Source organism: Prionailurus viverrinus, chromosome D1 (assembly GCF_022837055.1).
Source record: "Prionailurus viverrinus isolate Anna chromosome D1, UM_Priviv_1.0, whole genome shotgun sequence".
NCBI lineage: Eukaryota > Metazoa > Chordata > Mammalia > Carnivora > Felidae > Prionailurus > Prionailurus viverrinus.
In genome coordinates, this window is record NC_062570.1 from 61,910,045 (window position 1) to 61,930,100 (window position 20,056).

A 20,056-nucleotide genomic window follows, 5' to 3' on the forward strand; every position below is an offset into this window, starting at 1 on the left:
GATGGGTGAAGAAGGCATTCTGACCCCACTGGCAACAGGATTACTTGGCATGACTGCCCCCAACTACCCGCCTTGGCATCATTTATTTCTTTTCCTTTTGCTTGATTGATATAAGGAAAGGATTTATCGTTCACAGAGACATGAGTGTTCCAGTTACCAATCTCAACATAGATTAGTAAGTACCCTGGTTTCTATTTCGGCCTGCGTGCCTTTTATTTTGGCCAGAATCAGCCTTCAAGAGCCTATGTCAACCTACATATTCTGCAACTCAAGAATCTGACCGAGGTCTTGCCTGCTGGGGTCTGACTAGCTCTCGCTGGCCTTCCTACTGCCAGCATTACTCTGCCGATTGCTTTGTACGTGTGCAGCAGTGGGTGTATGTGCATATTCTTTGCACTTCTAGTTGTGTGTGTGTTTGGCTATTCATTCATTCAACACTGCAGAAGTGCTAAGGGTACAGAAGTGAGAAAAGCAAAGTCCCTGTTTTCATGAAATGGAAAGCAGGGAGGAGTTCGATGAAAGTAACTAAACAAGTAAAATACAGGGAATATGCCAGTGATGGTAAGTGCATGGAGGAAGAGAACCCCAAAATGAAGGGCAGACTGTGATGGGGACAAGTGTGGAATGATATTGCTACTTTAAATAGTGTGGTAGGAATTTTCTCATATGAGGGGACACTTGAGAGGATACCAATGGATGATGAAGAAGCAATTCATACAGAATCATCATTAAATGTTTAAGGCACAAGGAATTGCCCATATGAAGATTTCTTTCTTTTTTATTTTTATGTTTATTTATTTTGAGGAGAGACAAAGCATGAGCGGGGAAGGGGCAGAGAGAGGGAGACACAGAATCTGAAGCAGGCTCCAGGCTCTAAGCTGTCTGCACAGAGCCCAACGCGGGGCTTGAACCCACACACTGTGAGATCATGACCAGAGCTGAAGTCGGATGCTTAACCAACTGAGCTAACCAGGTGCCCCAGGCCATATGAAGATTTCTTAAGTTAGTAGATGCTTAGAATTTTCAGGGAATGACAATAAGGTCAATGCAGGAACAGATTAAGTGAGGGAGAGAGTAGAAGGTGTGGTCATAGCCTAATCTATAAAATTTGGAACAATAACAATATCTCTATCATAGAGTTGCAAGAAAAAACATATATATATATATATATATATATATATATATATATATATATATGACTCTCCTGGGTGGCTCAGTGGGTTGAGAACCCAACTCTTAGTTTCAGCTCAGGTCATGATCTCATGGTTCGTGAGTTCAAGCCCCACATTGGGCTCTGTGCTGACAGCTCAGAGCCTGGAGCCTCCTTCTGGTTCTGTGTCTTCCTCTCTCTCTCTGCCCCTCCCCTGCTCACACTCCATCTCTCTCCCTCAAAAATAAACATCAAAAGAATTTTAAATGAAAAAATGTATATCTAAAACATACAGATTTGTACACATATACATATATGTTTATGAATAATGCACACATTATAATTATATCTGCAGATACACACAGCTATATGTGTATACTTGTTCCTTCTTATTGACAAGGTATGTGTTCCAAGCTGCATAGTGGATGCCTGAAACTGCAGAGAGTACTGACCCCTATATCTACTATGTCTTTTCCTATACATACATACTTATGATAAAGTTTATAAATTAGGCACATTGAGAGATTAACTCTATTTTAACAATAATAATATGGAACATTTATAATAATGTACTGTAATAAAAATTATGTGACCTCCAAAGGATATGAGGTTTCTTTTTGGTATGAGTAAATGTTCTAAAATTGATTGTAGGGATAACTGCACAATTGCAGGTATACTAAAATCATAAAAATGTACACTTTAAATGAATGTGTAGGTGATTATATCCCAATAAAGTTGATGTACTTAAAAAGTTTTCAGACCGATAAACTTAGACACTTTCTCGAAGGCAGTAGGAAAATTTTGACTGGCCCTCACCACCCCAAAGGGATATTGCAGGATGGTGTTTGAGGAAGAGAATTCTGGGGGATGTTGGTAGGGACAAACAGTGTGGGCAGAAATAATAATCAGGAGACAATGGCGGCAGTTCCATAGTCTGTGAACCAGCTCAGAGGCCTGGGGCTGGAGAGCTGGCCTAGAGAAGGAGGAACCCATTTCAGAGGCACAACGGAAGTGTCACATTGAAAGTGTAAGCAAATTGCTCACCCGATGGGCCAGGTCAAAACACCAAAAAAACATTTCCTAAAACAGGGAAGAATCAAGAACGATTACACATGTTTGCCCACCACTTCCTCTTTGGGGGTCTTCCCTTTTCCAGGCCCCTAAAAAGTGAGTGACCTCTTCTTCTTCCACTTACTATGGTTCCATGTTTGTGTCCTAAATAAATTTCACCTCTGCAACATGCTGTAAATCGCAGTCCTCTGACAATTCTGGAGATCTTTAATAAGATCTCCTAGGGGATTGTATAGAACTTTGATCAGAGCCTTTAAGTAAAAATCCAGCTGTTCTGGGCTGCACTGAGACAGACAACATGGTCAAGATGAAAGAAGGGTCAAAAGTGAACAGAATTTGACCCAGTGGTTCGGCTGCAAGCACTGATCTCTGCCAAAAGAGGCAGGCAAGTAAAAACGTATGGGCACTGGTTAAAGGGGCGGGCAGAGTTCTAGGAAAGTTCCTGCATCTCTTTCCTTTGCTAAGAAAATGAATGAGGACTGTATTTCCTCAGACTGCGATGCAGCTTCTGCCACAACTGGCCAAAGCTTACCTTTTATTTATTTATATATATTTTAATGTTTATTTATTTGTTTTGAGATGGGAGAGGCAGGGAGAGGGAGAGAGAGAATCCCAAGGAGGCTCTGCGCTGTCAGCACAGAGTCCGATGCAGGGCTCAGTCACGATTCTGAGAACAGGACCTGAGCCAAAATCGGAATTTCAAAGCTTAACCAACTGAGCCACCCAGGCGCCCCAAAAGCTTACTTTTAGACAGCAGCCTTCAGAGTCTCTCTCTAATAATATGCCTTCTGCACAGCTCATTTGTTTAACAAATATTTGTTGATCACCTATTGTGAACCACTGTTCAAGGGTGTAGGGATACACAGATAAACATAGAGAACAGAAACAAATACAAAAATGCTGCCAATCCTTTTTTACCAAAAGGAACCAAAAGGGAAGGAAGGGGAGAAATGTCACCAGTTCCTTGGGAAATATGGAATTCATTTATTCTTAGACGGATAAATTTTAGGATCTGGGTTATGTACAGGTTGAGTAATTTCTTTATAAATTTTAGAGTCTAAAGTCCACACAGGTTGAGTGATTTCTGTGAGAAAGACCAGCTTTGCCTGACTCAGAATCATCAGTGTTGAGGAACTCCTCATCTCTGAATCTTGAATTTCCATGAGCCCTGAACTTTCTGCCCATGACTGAATTCTAGCTGGCATCCCAAGCGCCTGTATTCTCATCCGATTTTCCACCAGACTATAGCAGACCACGCTGGGCCTTGATGAAACAGGCATTCACTCCTTCTCCTGGTACTGGCTCAGAACCCCGTCATTTCAAATAACTACTATAGCAATGACCTGCTAACCTCAGCTTCTTGTTGTCCCAGTTCTTCACTCATGTATTTATCCCTTTGGTCAATAAATATTGACAGAATGATTTGCTTCCATGTCAATTTCCCCATCACAACCCTTGTTATTTTGCAGGAAAAATCAACTGTTTATCTGAATGACTAGATACCACCAGAACATATGAATTCCTTGAGCCCAGTGACATTGCCCCATCTACATTTATTCACATTAATAAACTAGAGTCTAACACAGAGCTTATTATAGAGCAGTACTCTGGATATGTTTGCTGAATGAATAAATGACTGACTCTTGTCCAACTCTCTTGTCTCAAACCCGAATTATTTCATTTCCACAGATGTGATCTTATTCTTCGGCTTCGAATCTCTAATCCTCGTGTCCTCACTCTTCACCTGAAGGGTAATACTGAAGTACCTTGGCATGGAATGAAAATGTCTTCTCAGGTTGGCTTCTCATCAATCTGTAGACTCTTTCGTTCTGATTCTATTCCCATGATTCACTTGATTCCCGTAAGGGGATACACAGAATTTCTGGCCTTGTGTTATTTCTCTCTGCATCTCTATCTCCTACTGTATTGCTTGCCACAGACCCATGATGAGAACAAAAATGTTAGCAATAATAATAACAGTGGTCATTTCTTCAGTATGTGACCTCTCTCAGGCACTTCTTAGGAGTTTATATGTAACATCCCAAAGCCATCAAAACAAACAGATGATTAATTACTACTCACATGTTATATATGATAAAGATGATAAGTGAATCTTTAATTTTCCCAAGAAGAACACAAACCAAAAATGTCTGACTCCTAAACTCTTTGCTCTCAACTACTGAGCCTCCTTACTCATACTATGAGGAATGAGTGATTCTCTGATTCTTCAATTAACTTTCAAGTTTCATACAATACCACTCTTTAAAGCATGTCTTTCAACTTAAATTATACTAGTCTCTCCATGCCCCAATTTTTTTCTATGTCACTTTTTTTAGGTAATTTTTATTTAAATGTTTCGTATTTCAGCCCTTCTCTTGGTTATTACACACATAACCCACTCCCTGTATTCCACGGTCTTTGTAAACATTCTTTAGTTAGATCTCCTTTCTTTTTTTTAAAGTTTATTTATTTATTTTGAGAGACAGCACAATAAGGGGAAGGGCAAAGAGAGAGGAGAGAGAGGATCCCAAGCAGTCTCCACGCTATAATAGTGTGGAACCTGACATGAGGCTTGAACCCATGAACTGTGAGATTGTGACCTGACCCAAAATCAAGAGCTGGACACTTAACTGACTGAGCCACCCAGGTACCCCAGGTAGATTTCCTTTCTCAATGTCTGCACTTACATTAGACAGGTTTCATGTAGCTTGTCTATTCCTGTACTTAAGAAAGAAGTCTTAACATCACTAAATCTTCTCTCTGTGCTCCTATAAGAGCCAACTAGACTGACAAAGGGTCACTCATTCACCAACACCGAACAGAAGCTATGCCAAGTATGTACCAGGACCAGTAATGGACCCTGGACATCCAAAACCAACATAGCTCAAGACCTCAAGAAGCTCAATGTCATAAATGAACCAAATGTTCATCTGAAAATTCTTCATGAGTCAGTTGAACTAATCTGTCTCTCATTTAAAATTTTTTCCCAATTGTGTAATTCCTCAAGTCATTTCACATTTCTGAAACATCGTTTTGCCTCCACTTACTTCTACAGAAACCCACTTCAACATCGTTCTTCTGGATACCTTGACTGGTCCTTTACCTCCTGCTTTTTCTCTCCCCAGGCACTGTCTCAGGGTTTTTATCCCTCTGTAACCCTTGACAGTTACTGGCACATGGGAGCTCTTTTGGCTTTTTTCAAGGAATATTTCTTCCCTATTGGGCTTGGAGTTGTCTGTATTTTCCAAATAAGTGTAGTAGCACAAAGACTGGCTTGAGATGTGTCCATAAATTGAGGGCTCCTAAGGGGTATTCCCAGTTGGATCAGACCCAGCACATAACCATGTGCCCTTTAAGAGTACAGGCTCTTTGCCACCTGGATGTCTGGAGGTGCCCTAAGATGGTGAGTAATGATTTCCTTTTCCTCTGTTTCATTCCTTCCTCTTTCATACCCACACGGCAACCCATGTCTACAGGACTTTGCAAAGTAGGTGTTCAGTATGAGGGACCCTAGAAAGGTGAGAGCTGGAAAAATCCTCACCAGCCAGCCCTGCCACATCTTAATTACAGGAGGAAACTAAGATGTTGCCCTGGATCATATGGCTGTGGGAAAGAATTGACAAGCCCACTAGCAAAGGTGCGATACTTCAGATTACTCTAATAGCATTAGATTAATGACTATACATTTGATTGTCAATGATTATATATTTGATGAACTAAAAATCCATATGCATGTACTAATAAGGATTTTTTTATACTTCTAGGTATGAGGGACAATCTACAAGATTAATATTTGATGAGCAATGACTGCTCATTCTATGGCATCTATTGAGACAACCAGAAATGATCTTTTAAATCAGAAGGGAATATATTCTGGAACATGTCACATTCTTCCTCATCCATCCCTTTCCCTTCATGATGCTGGTTAGGGTGGAGTTACAGTCACACAGTCAACTTCTCCTTTTCTTGCCATCTGTCCTGTAAGTCTCCTGCTGGGGACCCAGATAGCAGTCATCACTCAAGGCTGAAAACATCTGTCTACACACCCTAAGCCTCAGTGTGACTCAGCATGATTCAGCATGGCTGTCTTGGGGCCAGATCCTGTTCTAGAAGACTGTGCAGACCAAGAAGATAGGGACCAGAGCATTGACTCAGACTGGGGCCCTAGCAGAAATGTCTATGCTTGCACTATAGGAAGGCAGCAGTGGAGGCTTAGACAAAAAATGGAATATGAATTAATGGAGAATTGAAGCTTATTCAATCAGAGACAAGGAGGCTGAAGGGGATAGAGAAGGCTAGGCTTAGAGAAAGTACGGCCATCCAGTAAATGATTTGGGAGTGCCTATTATGTGCTAGACACTAATTTCAGTCCTTGAATCATACATAACACATGCATCTTGCTTCTAGGAGTCCTAGACAAAAATAATAGCTAAATGCAATACAGTATTTTCTATACTTAATAGAGTTATATATGTGGGCATTATGACTCTCTAGGTGTGGTTCTTTTCGGGAAGCAATAGACTGAAAGATTTTATAGAATTAAGGAAATGTAAGATGGGTCTTGAGAGATGAACATGGGTTTTTCATGATGGTGAATACCTGTTCCCCATCTCCCTTCCAGCAGGGTGCATGGAATTGGCTAAAAGGTAGTGAGACAGAGTAATTTAGCCTGAGAGAGGAGCCCCCCTGGTGCATCGTCTGGGAACGAGACTTCATCACTCATTTACAATAGTTCTCCCTTCCACCTCTCTTCTACATCACAGGTTTCATAAGCTTACTGGAGTCAGGAAATCACATAAAGGAATAGGGTGTCAGGTGGGGTGTGCATCCTTAATAAAATAAGGCGGTCGGTGTTTTAGCCAAATGTTGCCATGCAGGATTGAGAAGAACTCAGTGACACCAATACCACCCACTTCTTAGGTAACTTTGGTCAATGTGCTTAATGTCTCCATGTCTCTGAACTATACATTGATAATATGACTTTGCTCATAAGGCTGTTATGAGGAGTAATTTAGTTTATGGTGTAGAGATAGGAACATAGTATATGCTCACTTAGTATTATCCGTTATTATAATGTTATAAGTATGTACATAAAACTATTAGGGTCACACCATACTTTCAAAAGATAATTGAAAATATAACTTTCTTCTCCTTTACTTTTATTTTTTAAATAAAATTGTGTATACTTATTATCAAATTGTGTGTGTGTGTATATATATATATATATATATACACACACATACATATATATGATGATTTGATATACAAATACATAGTGAAACAATTACTACAGTCAAGCTAATTAACATAACTTTTCCTCAGAGTTACCTTTTTTGTTTTGTTTTGTTTTGTTTTGTTTGGTGTGTGATGAGAACACCTGAAATCTATTCTCTCAGCAAATGGCCAGTATTCAATACTGTATCACTAACTGTATACACCATGCTGCACATTAGATCTCCAGGCTTATTCATCCTATATAAATGCAACATTGTACCCTTTGACCAACATCTCCCCATTTCCCCAACCTCCCCAGCCCAGTAACCACTGTTCTACTCTGCTTCTACATACTCAACTTTTTTTAGATTCCATATACAAGTGAGATCATACAATTTGTCTCTTTGTGTCTGGCATTTCTTGATTTTCAATGTTGGCAGCAGATTCAGCTTATTTTGAAACCCTATTCAGACCTCCCCCAAACAATCCTATTAGAGTTATTTAGACAATTGGCCATCACGTTGCAACTTCTGGTCTACCTTCTCCCTCTCTGACCCTCACATTTGCCCATTCCCTTTACTTTTTGTCCTTGCCATACTTCCCTCCCCCTAGTCCTTGGACCAGTGAGTGTCTCCCCAGGCAATGTGAGACCTTATGTTCTGGATTAGAAGAAAAAACCCTGATGGCTGATTTTTGAGACAGAAAAAGTAGGAGAACATAGCCCAACACAGATGCTACAGGGACTTCTAAAGGACTGATGCTGAGTTCTTCTAGTCTGCGTGCAGATGAGAAAGACACTGTGAAGCCAAAACTGATTTTGGAGAAGTTCATATATGAGCAGGGTCTGGCTCTAGTAACATTTTGGAGGACTCTTGTCATGTTCTGTAAAAGGACGTTCAGGGACCATGCAGAACTTCTTCTCATGTTTTGTATTCCCAACTCATCACTACAACACTACCCCTAGCACAGTCTAGTGTTCTCAGTGCTTGGCAGTAGTTAGAATGTCACACAGACTTATTTGGGGCAGTGAGGTTCCAGGTTACTGCAGGATAAAGAGAGAGGCAGCGGGTTATGCCCAAGGAGTAATGGAAGAATATAATGCATGAACTCTGTCTTCCTTAACCACACTTGCAGATTGGCCAATGGCTCAAGGGGTCACTTGGGCAGTTATGGGTCTCCAGTGCTCTTGGGGACCTACCAGTAACCTGTAATCTGACAATCACTGTAATCCAAGCAAGGGCCTCTTTTCATTATGAACTTTTTTCCCCCCAATTTTTTTTCTTTCTTTCTCTCCCAAGTTTTCCTAAGGAGGTCCAACCATGTTGAGGAAGTATGGTATGCAACTGTGGTCTAACCCCTGATCTCCAATATCCTGGGTGTGTGAGTGGGAAGCAGGGGGAAGGAGGATTCATTTGTGTCTACTGGCTCCACAGGGCATAGTCGTCTACAGCAGCAGAATGGACCTGCACCCTAGCCTCTTACTGGCTCTGTGAGCTAGGACAGCTTCTTTTACTGCTTTGACCATTAGGCCCCACCTCTAAAGAGAGGCAGTGTAATAGACAGTAGGAGAGCCCAGACCACCTGGGTTCAAATCACAAATTAGCTACTTATTAGCTAAGTACCTTCAAGACATACTTTTTTTCTGTGCCTTTTAATTAAGGGATATTAATCCAATTCTGATATTCGTGTAAGGATAAACTAAGTTAATTCATGTCACAAACTTCAATTATATCTTCGTATACACTAAATACTCAAGAAATATTATTTATCACTAGCATTAATTGTAATATGTTTAATAATATACACTTTGCAGAACTATATTGAATGAGATTATTTAAATTGAATATTATTGAATGGCACCTGACATATAAAAATATTTCAAGGAAGTGTTAATTCCCATTCTCTTTTCATTTTCCTCTAGTCTAAATGTTCTCCATTTCTTTCAGTGTCTCTCCTGTGGTTGCTGGTTCCTTAATCATCCCATGTCCTGCTCACCTTCTGGTCAGATTCTTAGCAAACCTCTAATGCTTCAGAATTACATGCTCCCAGTGAAGTAAAGTTGTTGTCAGCTGGTTTCCTATGTTCCTTGTGGCTTTGGGTGCTTAATCCCTTAAAGCTAAGCTCTGGACTTTGACTGTGGTATCTGGGAGGATGGTCTTATTGGGGAAGGGGTGAGCTTCTATTGCACAACATCTCAGGCCATTGCTAAAGTAAATATTGGACCTTGAGGTCATCTCTACATCTTTAAGAGTGAGTGGTGTTATTTTCTAGAACTTCTCCTTTGCTTTGAGACATCTGGTCCCTGGAACCCATCTCTGTTACTGGTCCAGACTGTGTGTATCTCTTTTGATCTTCATAATAACCTCGTAAGATACATACAATTATTACCCTTATTGTATAGATGTCAAAACTGAGCTCAGAAGAGTCAAAGCATTTGCCCCTAGTTGAAACAATGTTTCCTAGTTGGAAAGATGGGGAATCTCATGTGGTAGTAGAAAACCAAATTTTGCCATGCTGTGCCTCCCTACCCTTTCCATGCTCGACTGTGAACTCACGGTCTATCTCCCCTGAGCGTCCTGGGCTCCACCCAGAGGCGCCAACCTGAGCTAGCCACCTATCTAAACCCACAGACCTGTAGCCCTTTTGGTCCCTGATAGCTGGCTGCTAGCCCTGCCCTCTCTGCGACCTCTGATAGACACATCTTGCACACCACCTCGCTAAGTCCCTATGGGGACCTCGAGTTTGCTGAGTCAAAGTTCACTGAATTCTAAACCCTAAGAGACTCCTGCTCCCAAAGTTATAGTCATTGACCTCTCCATCCTGCTCCTTCAGCCACAGGCCAGTTCCCTGCTTTCCCGGGGTCGTCTGTCCACACAACACTCCTCAGCAGCGTGGCAAAGGTCTTATGAGCAGTGCGTTGAGTCTGACTTGGGTCCAAGAACCAGCATTGCCCATTACATGTCTGACCTCAGGCAAAATGCCTTGACTCTTTTGAGCTTAGTCTTGCCATCTAAAATCAGAGATAATAATTGTATTACCTTAGACAGTTGACATGAGGATGGAAGGAAATATGACACACTGTCTGCAAAGCACTTACTTCATTGATTAGACTTTAGAACATAAAGGATCTCAATAAATAATAGTGGATTTTATCTTCTGCTAATCCTGCCTTTCTTCTCCCATGACTTTCCTACCTACTCTCCATCTCCTAACTCATCTCCATTCCCCTTCACGCTGTTAATTATAGTCATTCCTTTTATTACTTAGAGTGTTTCCAGATATTTAGAGTGATACTTGGGGATAAGCAATTAGCAGAAGAGGGATTTCTTGGAGAGCCATGCTCACCAAATGGATCGTCTTAGTAAGTTTGAGGGAGGGGAGGGAGAGTCAAGGTCAATGACAGGAGCTGAGGAAGGAATACCAAACAACTGGATTCAGGACCTCCTGGATGCTGAGACTACGAAATTGCTGATGAACACCTAGGTCCTGGGAGGGGGCCCTCAGGGGGGAACTCCTTGAGCTAACAGGGGCACAGACTGTGGAAAACAGTCTTTGGATGGAGGTGAGGAGATTCTGACAGGACAGAGTGAAGAGAAGGTCTCTGGAGGTTGGGCCTGGGGGCTTGCTGTCACATGAATGTACCTTGCTTAGGGTGGACACTGGTCTCTTTCCTCTTCACATCCTTTAGGGCCCCTGATTTTATACCAGGCTTCACAAAGCCCTAAAGTCCCATCTGCCAGAGTCCTGAATGGGGAAGGAGCAGAGTGGTTTTCACTTCACTCAAAATTCCTTCTTGCTCTGCTTCTCCAGGTGCCTCAACACATACACTTGATCATTTGATTCATCCGATCATGAAGTATGGGGAGATTTTTCTTTCATGTGTGTTCATCACTGTATATGTGACAGGGGAGTGGAGAATAAAATGTAATGGCATAGGCCTTCGCAGGGCTATGTGAGTGTAGGAATTCATCAAGACCAACCTTCTGCTTAGGGTGGGAATCCACTCTGAAACACCTCTTTCACATCCATACAGTCACAGATGAAACACTCTCTGCCATGGGGAAGAACCCATGGCTTTTCCACTGAGCCCTTGTTCTTCTTAGATGATTTAATATCTCTGAAGTTCTTACCTAGATAAAAATCCTTTAATCTGATGTCACATAGTATAACTCAAATCTGTGTTCCAAAAGGTAATTTTTTCATACTGGAATGTTCATACATTTGTCAAGTTGGGAGGCATAACAGTGAACCAGAGAGCCACAGTCCTTGAATTCACAAAGCCAATAATTTAACTGAAGACAATCACCGTAAACACCACTTCTCCACTAAGTCTACTCATCCCTGACCTCAGGGAAATAAGCTAAATGATATTCGTGCCCTGTATCTACAATAGTGCCTGGCCTGTAAATAAGCCTTTCGTTAATGTCAGTTTTTTTTTATCGTTCTATTGTTATAAATGAACTGATGTAAAGTGAAGAATAAAATAGTTTTTGGCTGTAGCAAGAATGATTATAGTTAGGGGCGCCTGGGTGGCTCAGTCGGCTCAGTGTCTGACTTCAGCTCAGGTCATGATCTCACAGTTCATGAGTTTGAGTCCTGCCTCGGGCTCTGTGCTGACAGCTCAGAGCCTGGAACCTGCTTCGGATTCTGTGTCTCCCACTCTCTCTGCCCCTTCCCCTCACTCTCTCTCTCTCTCTCTCTCTCTCTGTCCTTCAAAATAAATAAAATAACACTTAAAAAAACAACAAACATTTGGAGTACTTAGCATATATAAGACACCACTTGGAACTCTTTGCATATATTTACCCAATGTCACAACAATCTTAAGAAGATGTTAAAACCCCATCTTACGTGGGGCACCTGGGTGGCTCAGTTGGTTAAACGTCCCACTCGATTTCAGTTCACGTCATGATCTCACAGTTTGTGAGTTCAAGCCCTGAGTCGGGCTCTGCACTGACAGTGTGCGGACTGCTTGAGATCCTCTCTCTCTCTGCCCCTCTCCTCTCTCTCTCTCTCTCTCTCTCTCTCTCAAAACAAATATATAAACTTATAAAAACCCATTTTACAGAAAGAGAACTGAGTCCCACAGCCAGTGCAAGGTGCTGAGTTGCCAGCCGCTCACAAATTCTGGCCCTGGAGTCTGTGCTCTCATCCTCTGCTCCCCACTGCCTAAGGCTTCCCTGCAGCAACGGGTCTGAATCTCTGAAATGAGGCCGTGGGGAAGGCTATGTAGGAAGTGTGTCGCATTCCTTTGGGGAGATGTAGACCACCAGAAAGAAGAGGAGCCTCCGCTCTTGTTCACACAGGAGCCAGCACACACACACACCTCGTACCCAGTGGGCCTGGTTAAAAAAGAGAATTTCACTGCTGAGTGGGAGGACCTGAGGCCGTCCTGCTAGGTGAACAGCACTGGGTTCAATAACATACCTGGTTGAGAAGTTAAAGGAGCTTGTGAATTTAATCAACAAAAATTCTGAGTTATGAGAAGGGTCATTACAGAGAAAACTGAAGTTCAGAGAAGGATGGAACTTTTCCACTGTGATTTAATTCATCATGGGTCTGCCCAGGCCAGGACTCAAAGCTCCTGACTTGCTGTACAGGGTGCTTGCATCTTTTGCTCATTCAGAGAGAAGGAATAAATGGAACCTAAAATATCCTAGGTGGTTTCCATGCGAGAGCCAGGGCAGGGCAAGCTTCTGGTTGTTTCTTTAAAAATAAATATGTAATTGGGGCGCCTGGGTGGCTCAGTCAGTTAAGTGTCTGACTTCGGCTCAGGTCATGATCTCACGGTTTGTGGGTTCCAGCCCCGCGTTGGGCCCTGTGCTGACAGCTCAGAGCCTGGAGCCTGCTTCCAATGCTGTATCTCCCTCTCTCTCTGCCCCTTCTCAGCTTACACTCTCTCTCTCTGTCTCTGTCTCTGTCTCTGTCTCTGTCTCTCTCTCTCAAAACTAAAATAAACATTAATTTTTTAAATAAAAATAAATATGTAATTTAAATACACAAATAAGCAAACTGTACTTAGAGACTGGGAGGGAGAGGCAGCTCCTTCTGGGTCCTGGTTCTACAGATAGGGCTATCAGAGCCTTGGCAGGCTCCCTCCCATGGCTGGGCGTTGGAGCCAGTCAGCCCGGCACAGGGGAGAACAAGCCATGTCATTCTGACCTGGATGCTGAGCGGAGGAAAGGACAAAGGGCTCATAGTCCATCAAGTCAGGCTAAGACTGTTCTCCCCTGAGCAAAGAAGCAACCCTCAGAGGTCTGTGTATACCCTGCATCCCCTTTTGTGTGCCTGAGCCCAAAGAGCCTTCTTGCTCTGAAGGTGATGGCAAGGTCATCGCACTGTATGCCATCCCATCCAAGCCTCAGGTTACCCCCACACAGCCGTCTCATGTCCACATGGTGTGTTTGCCTGAAAGTCAGGACTCATGGAGAAATTTACACTTTCCATTTTTAACACTTTCTCTTGCTTCAATGGCTCATTTGGGGAAAATGTATATGTTGGTTTTTTTTCCCCCATAAAGTGGTGATGGGTTTAATTTCACAACTTTGCTGTGTTTGTGTAAATTCACAGTTGCTTTTAATTGTTTGTGTCTGGAAAATGACCTTATGGTGAATCAAAGAGAAAGCCACTACGAGTTCGGAAAATAAAAGCTATTATCTCTAAGCTTCAGCATTTTATCAATAAGAAAAAACATTATAAAACTAACAAAATATCATGATATATATGTGTGTATACACCCACAGATACACATATGTCATCTAGCCCTACACCTGACACATGGGAGAAAATCAAGGAAAGGCATTGCAGAGTATTTTTTAAAATTTATTCATTTATTTTGAGAGATATAGAGAACACAAGCAGGTGAGGAGCAGAGAGAAGGAGAGACTGAATTCCAAGCAGGTTCCACACCATCAGCACAGAGCCCAATGCGGGGTGTGAACACGTGAACTGTGAGATCATGACCTGAGATGAGATCAAACTGAACACCTGAGAACCCACTGAACCACCCAGGTGCCCCAGCTTTGCTGAGTATTCTGATGAACAATTCCTGAGCCTGCCTGAGGGAGGTAGACAATAGATAATACATAGGTAATGTTCCAAAAGAGTGACGAGTGTAGGGTTGGGATGGAGGTGAGAATTCAATTTTTTTTTATAACCAATTCTTTTTATAATCACAAACAGGGGCTTGGATCTTCCCAACAATGGGGACTGAGTTGAGAGAGCATAGTCAGAGGCCCTCTCATTCCTGGTTAGCTGTCCTCAGGTAGAAATCTCCGCAAAGAACTAGTGGTCCCAAAAGGGCACCGCCTGGAGGTAAATATTGCCTCCAAATGAAAGTGCAGACAAGTCCTCATCCTATTCCCTGAAGCTCTCAGAGAAGTGACCCTTGCCTACCTTCAGGGTTAGTGAAGATGTGAGAAGTCTGGGGCAGTGTCTCTTGGGGTTGTCATAATTTTCTCCTTGGCCTACCTGTGCAGCTCTCCTGTCTCTTTGCCAGTAGAAGTGGGTCTGAAAGGGTTGAGAAGCTGGGATCAGATTCAGGGAAAAGAGAAGATATTAGTGTCCATTCCCTATTAAAATGCTCCTGAAACTTTTTAGTCCACTCATCTAAGAAACATGAGTTGTGGGTCAGAAAATGATTTTTACCTCTTTTGGCTGCTTTTGACATCAGTATCTAACCTATGCACTGAGCGATTAAACAAAGCCAGTTATCTCACCTGGGACATGTGCATTTCAAACAGCGTGCACAAACAATCATGAAGGGAAGCATTTACTTTATCTATTCATCTATTGATCAATCGATCTATTCATTCATTCATTCATAAATATAAGCTAAAAGGTTAGACTGTGGTAGTTTTTAAAAGCTCAGTTGTGTGTGTTTGTGTGTGTGTGTGTGTGTGTGTGCGTGTGTGTGAGAGAGAGAGAGAGAGAAAGAGAGACAGACAGAGAGAGAGAGGAAGTAAAGTGAAAGTACAGTTCTGACACTCCCTAAGGTCCCAAAACTAGCTTGTAAATCTCTGTCAGCTGCTTCACTAATTTTGAGACTGTTGGGGGAGAGTAGACCCTGCCTTCCCTGTGTTTCAATATCCTCACAATAACCAGAGAATAATAATGTTTAAATATAAGAATAGTGCCATGTGTAGGAGGGTGGTATCTAAAATGAGGCTGTGGTATTTAAAATTAGACTGTGAGTTTAGTCTTTGGAAAATATATAGGACATTGGACAATTTCATTAACTTCTAGGAGTCTTGAGGTCTTGAGTGCAAAACTGAGATAGTAGAGTCTGCCTTCTAGTGTTTAAATTAGACTTCAATGATCTAATGCATCAATTGACTTACTATAGTGTGTAGCATAAACTAAGAGTCTTATAAATCTCACTTTAAAAAAAAGTTTATTTTGAAAGATAGAGAGTGCACATGGGGGAAAGGGCAAAGGGAGAGGGAGGAGGGAAGAGAGACAGAGAGAAAGAGAAAGAGAGAGAGAGAGAAAGAGAATCCCAAGCAGGCTCTGTGCTGTGAGTGCAGAGCCCAGTGATGTGGGGCTTGATCTCATGACTGCAAGATCATGACCTGAGGTGAATTCAAAAGTTGGATGCTTCCAAGAAGCATAAAATACCTAGGAATAAATCTAACCAAAGATGTAAAATATCTGTATGCTGAAAACTATAGAAAGCTTATGAAGGAAATTGAAGAAGATATAAAGAAATGGAAAAACATTCTGTGCTCATGGATTGGAAGAATAAATACTGTCAAAATGTCAATACTACCCAAAGCTATCTACACATTCAATGCAATCCCAATCAAAATTGCACCAGCATTCTTCTCGAAACTAGAGCAAGCAATCCTAAAATTCATATGGAACCACAAAAGGCCCCAAATAGCCAAAGTAATTTTGAAGAAGACCAAAGCAGGAGGCATCGCAATGCCAGACTTTAGCCTCTACTACAAAGCTGTATTCAGCAAGACAACATGGTATTGGCAAAAAACAGACACATAGACCAATGGAATAGAATAGAAACCCCAGAACTAGACCCACTAGTTAGTATGGCCAACTAATCTTTGACAAAGCAGGAAAGAACATCCAATGGAAAAAAGACAGTCTCTTTAACAAATGGTGCTGGGAGAACCGGACAGCAACATGCAGAAGGTTGAAACTAGACCACTTTCTCACACCACTCACAAAAATAAACTCAAAATGGATAAAGGACCTGAATATGAGACAGGAAACCATCAAAACCCTGGAGGAGAAAGCAGGAAAAGACCTCTCTGACCTCAGCCGCAGCAATTTCTTACTTGACACATCCCCAAAGGGCAAGGGAATTAAAAGCAAAAGTGAACTACTGGGACCTTATGAAGATAAAAGGCTTCTGCACAGCAAAGGAAACAACCAACAAAACTAAAAGGCAACCAACGGAATGGGAAAAGATATTTGCAAATGACATATCAGACAAAGAGCTAGTATCCAAAATCTATAAAGAGCTCACCAAACTCCACACCCGAAAAACAAATAATCCAGGGAAGAAATGGGCAGAAAACATGAATAGACACTTCTCTAAAGAAGACATCCGGATGGCCAACAGGCACATGAAAAGATGCTCAACGTCGCTCCTCATCACGGAAATACAAATCAAAACCACACTGAGACATCACCTTATGCCAGTCAGAGTGGCCAAAATGAACAAATCAGGAGACTATAGATGCTGGCGAGGATGTGGAGAAACAGGAACTCTCTTGCACTGTTGGTGGGAATGCAAACTGGTGCAGCCACTCTGGAAAACAGTGTGGAGTTTCCTCAAAAAATTAAAAATAGATCTACCCTATGACCCAGCAATAGCACTGTTAGGAATTTACCCAAGGGATACAGAAGTACTGGTGCGTAGGGGCACTTGTACCCCAATGTTTATAGCAGCACTCTCAACAATAGCCAAATTATGGAAAGAACCTAAATGCCAATCAACTGATGAATGGATAAAGAAACTGTGGTTTATATACACAATGGAGTACTACGTGGCAATGAGAAGGAATGAAATATGGCCCTTTGTAGCAACGTGGATGGAACTGGAGAGTGTGATGCTAAGTGAAATAAGCCATACAGAGGAAGACAGATACCTTATGTTTTCACTCTTATGTGGATCCTGAGAAACCTAACAGAAGACCATGGAGGAGGGGAAGGAAAAAAAAAGAAGTTAGAGTGGGAGAGAGCCAAAGCATAAGAGACTCTTAAAAACTGAGAACAAACTGAGGGTTGATGGGGGGAGGGAGGGAGGAGAGGGTGGGGGATGGGTATTGAGGAGCACTGGGTGTTGTATGGAAACCAATTTGACAATAAATTTCATATATTGAAAAAAAAACAAAACAAAAGTTGGATGGTTAACCGACTGAGCCACCCAGACATCCCTTAAATGTAATTTTTTAATAAATATTTTTAAGCACTTCTGGGTGTCAGTCTGACACTGGGTTTTAAACACAGTATCTTATTTAATCATTAATACACTATACAGCAAGTATTTATCTCCCTTTTCCAGGTGAGTAAAGTATAAGTCATATTATATAAGGAAATATCTGAATATTATATAGCTAGAATATAATTTTATTTGTATTATAGAATACTCTAACAATACAAATACATATAAACTAAGAATTAAAAGGTCTCATGCAACCCTTTCTTCTTAATATCATTACTTTCCCCTAAAGGTAACCAGCTTTAGCTGTCTGGTGTGAATCCTTCCAGAAAATATTTCTGATATGGGGGAGGAAGGTGGTGGGTGGGAGGCAGGGAGTGAAGGAAAGGGAGAAGGGGTGGAGGGGTGGGGAAAGAGATTTAATATTTGTTTCTTTATCTCATGAAAAAGCTATTTCCATTACATTATTACTCTTTCTGAAATGCTAGGATAAAGACAGACAGACTAATATCTAAAATCATTTTGAAAGACTGTGACATTTTGAGAATCCAAGCTGATTTTACTATCCTTTGCTTTATTATTTGGTATGGAGAATGAAGTGTTGACATTTTTCTCAGGAGATACAACTGGGGAAAAGGGGAAGTGGGAGGGGTACCCAGATGTCCCATCTCTGCAAGGTGGGGGCTCCCACCTTCAATCAAGAGACCCCTTCAATACTTTCTCAAGTGATGCTCCACTCATCTTGGCATATTCACTTCATGGGTGTCTCCTTCCCTCTAGTGGTCAAAGTAACAGGTGCAGCCTTCTTTTCCACAGAGTTCTTCCAGATACATTAGGGAATACGTTAGTACAAGAAAAACAATATTTTCATTGAAATTATCCCTTTTTTCTCATTGTGATTACCTGTGACATTCTCAATCTTCACAGTAATCACTCAGAGTCTACAGCAAGTGTGGACCACCAGGCCGTGAGACATTAAATCCGAGAAGGTGCACTGGTGCTCACTGGGGTATGCTGAAATGGCTTTCAAAGAGTGAACTTGAAAGTTTACTGATATTTTCCACAGAGAGTGAAATGATTGGTTGCTTTTCCAGATCAGTGCATGGGAACAGATAATGGACAATGGGTCCCATATTACGATAAGCCACACTAGCATAAAGCCATACCAGTTATTAGTCCAGACAAAAGTACAGGTGCAATAGGTCATGTCAGGCTGGAGGCAAGAAGGATGAGAGAAATGGTGGGGGCAAGACATGAAAAGTCATTTGATGACAATGATATAAAGACATACGGCACCCAACAGCAAGTGGGGGTGATGCCAACACTGCTGACGACTCTGTGAATAAAGGCAGAGGCATAACACACATAGTAGGAGACAGCCACATGGCAGTCAGAGGACTGGACCATCAGTGGAGACGATTTCATAAAGACAATCTAAAGCAGAAGGATACTTGAACATAAGCTTAAAAGTTAAACTCTGAGGCATTGCAACACAGGCTCCCCATGACAGTGGGAAGGATGTAGGAAGGTAAAGACCATCTGAGCCAACATGGGGAGGAGCATGGGCTCATCAAGCAAGGGTTCTGTCCTGATGTTGGCCAGGATGGCAATGCTGCCCACGGGGACAGCGTGGAGATAACAGAAAGGATAGAGACCTGGGTGGGGAGGACTAGGGAGGCTGTGAGGATGAAGTAGAAGATTGTTGATGTTAGTCACCACAGGCATGCTGGCAGAAGCTATGTCATGTTAGCAGAGGCTAACATCTTTTGTCTTAAATCCACTTGGAAATCTGGGTTATAGCTAAAATGACAGATGCATAATGATGCAATAATGGATTTAGGAAACATTTGGCGATTCTTTACAATTCATGAAGGATGATCAATCTAGGAGAACTTGAGGAAATGGGCAAATATGGGAGAGTGAACTATGAAAATATTCATCATTTTTGGAGGTCTGGAACTGATGGCCATTTTATCTCAGCCCATGAAGTGAGAATTTGAAATGGCATGTAACAGAAACCAGAAGCAAGGTAATAAGCCACAAGTACAAAGGTACAACAGAAATATGACTTGCCTCGTTCATTTTAGGCAGTCTCTCATACAATTCAGGTTTATTTATGGCTCACATCACAGTCACATGTGAAATATCTGTCAGTTCTGGGTGCTCACCTCCAAGCAGGGGCACAGAAATGCAAGCTCTTTCCAACATTTGGATTCACC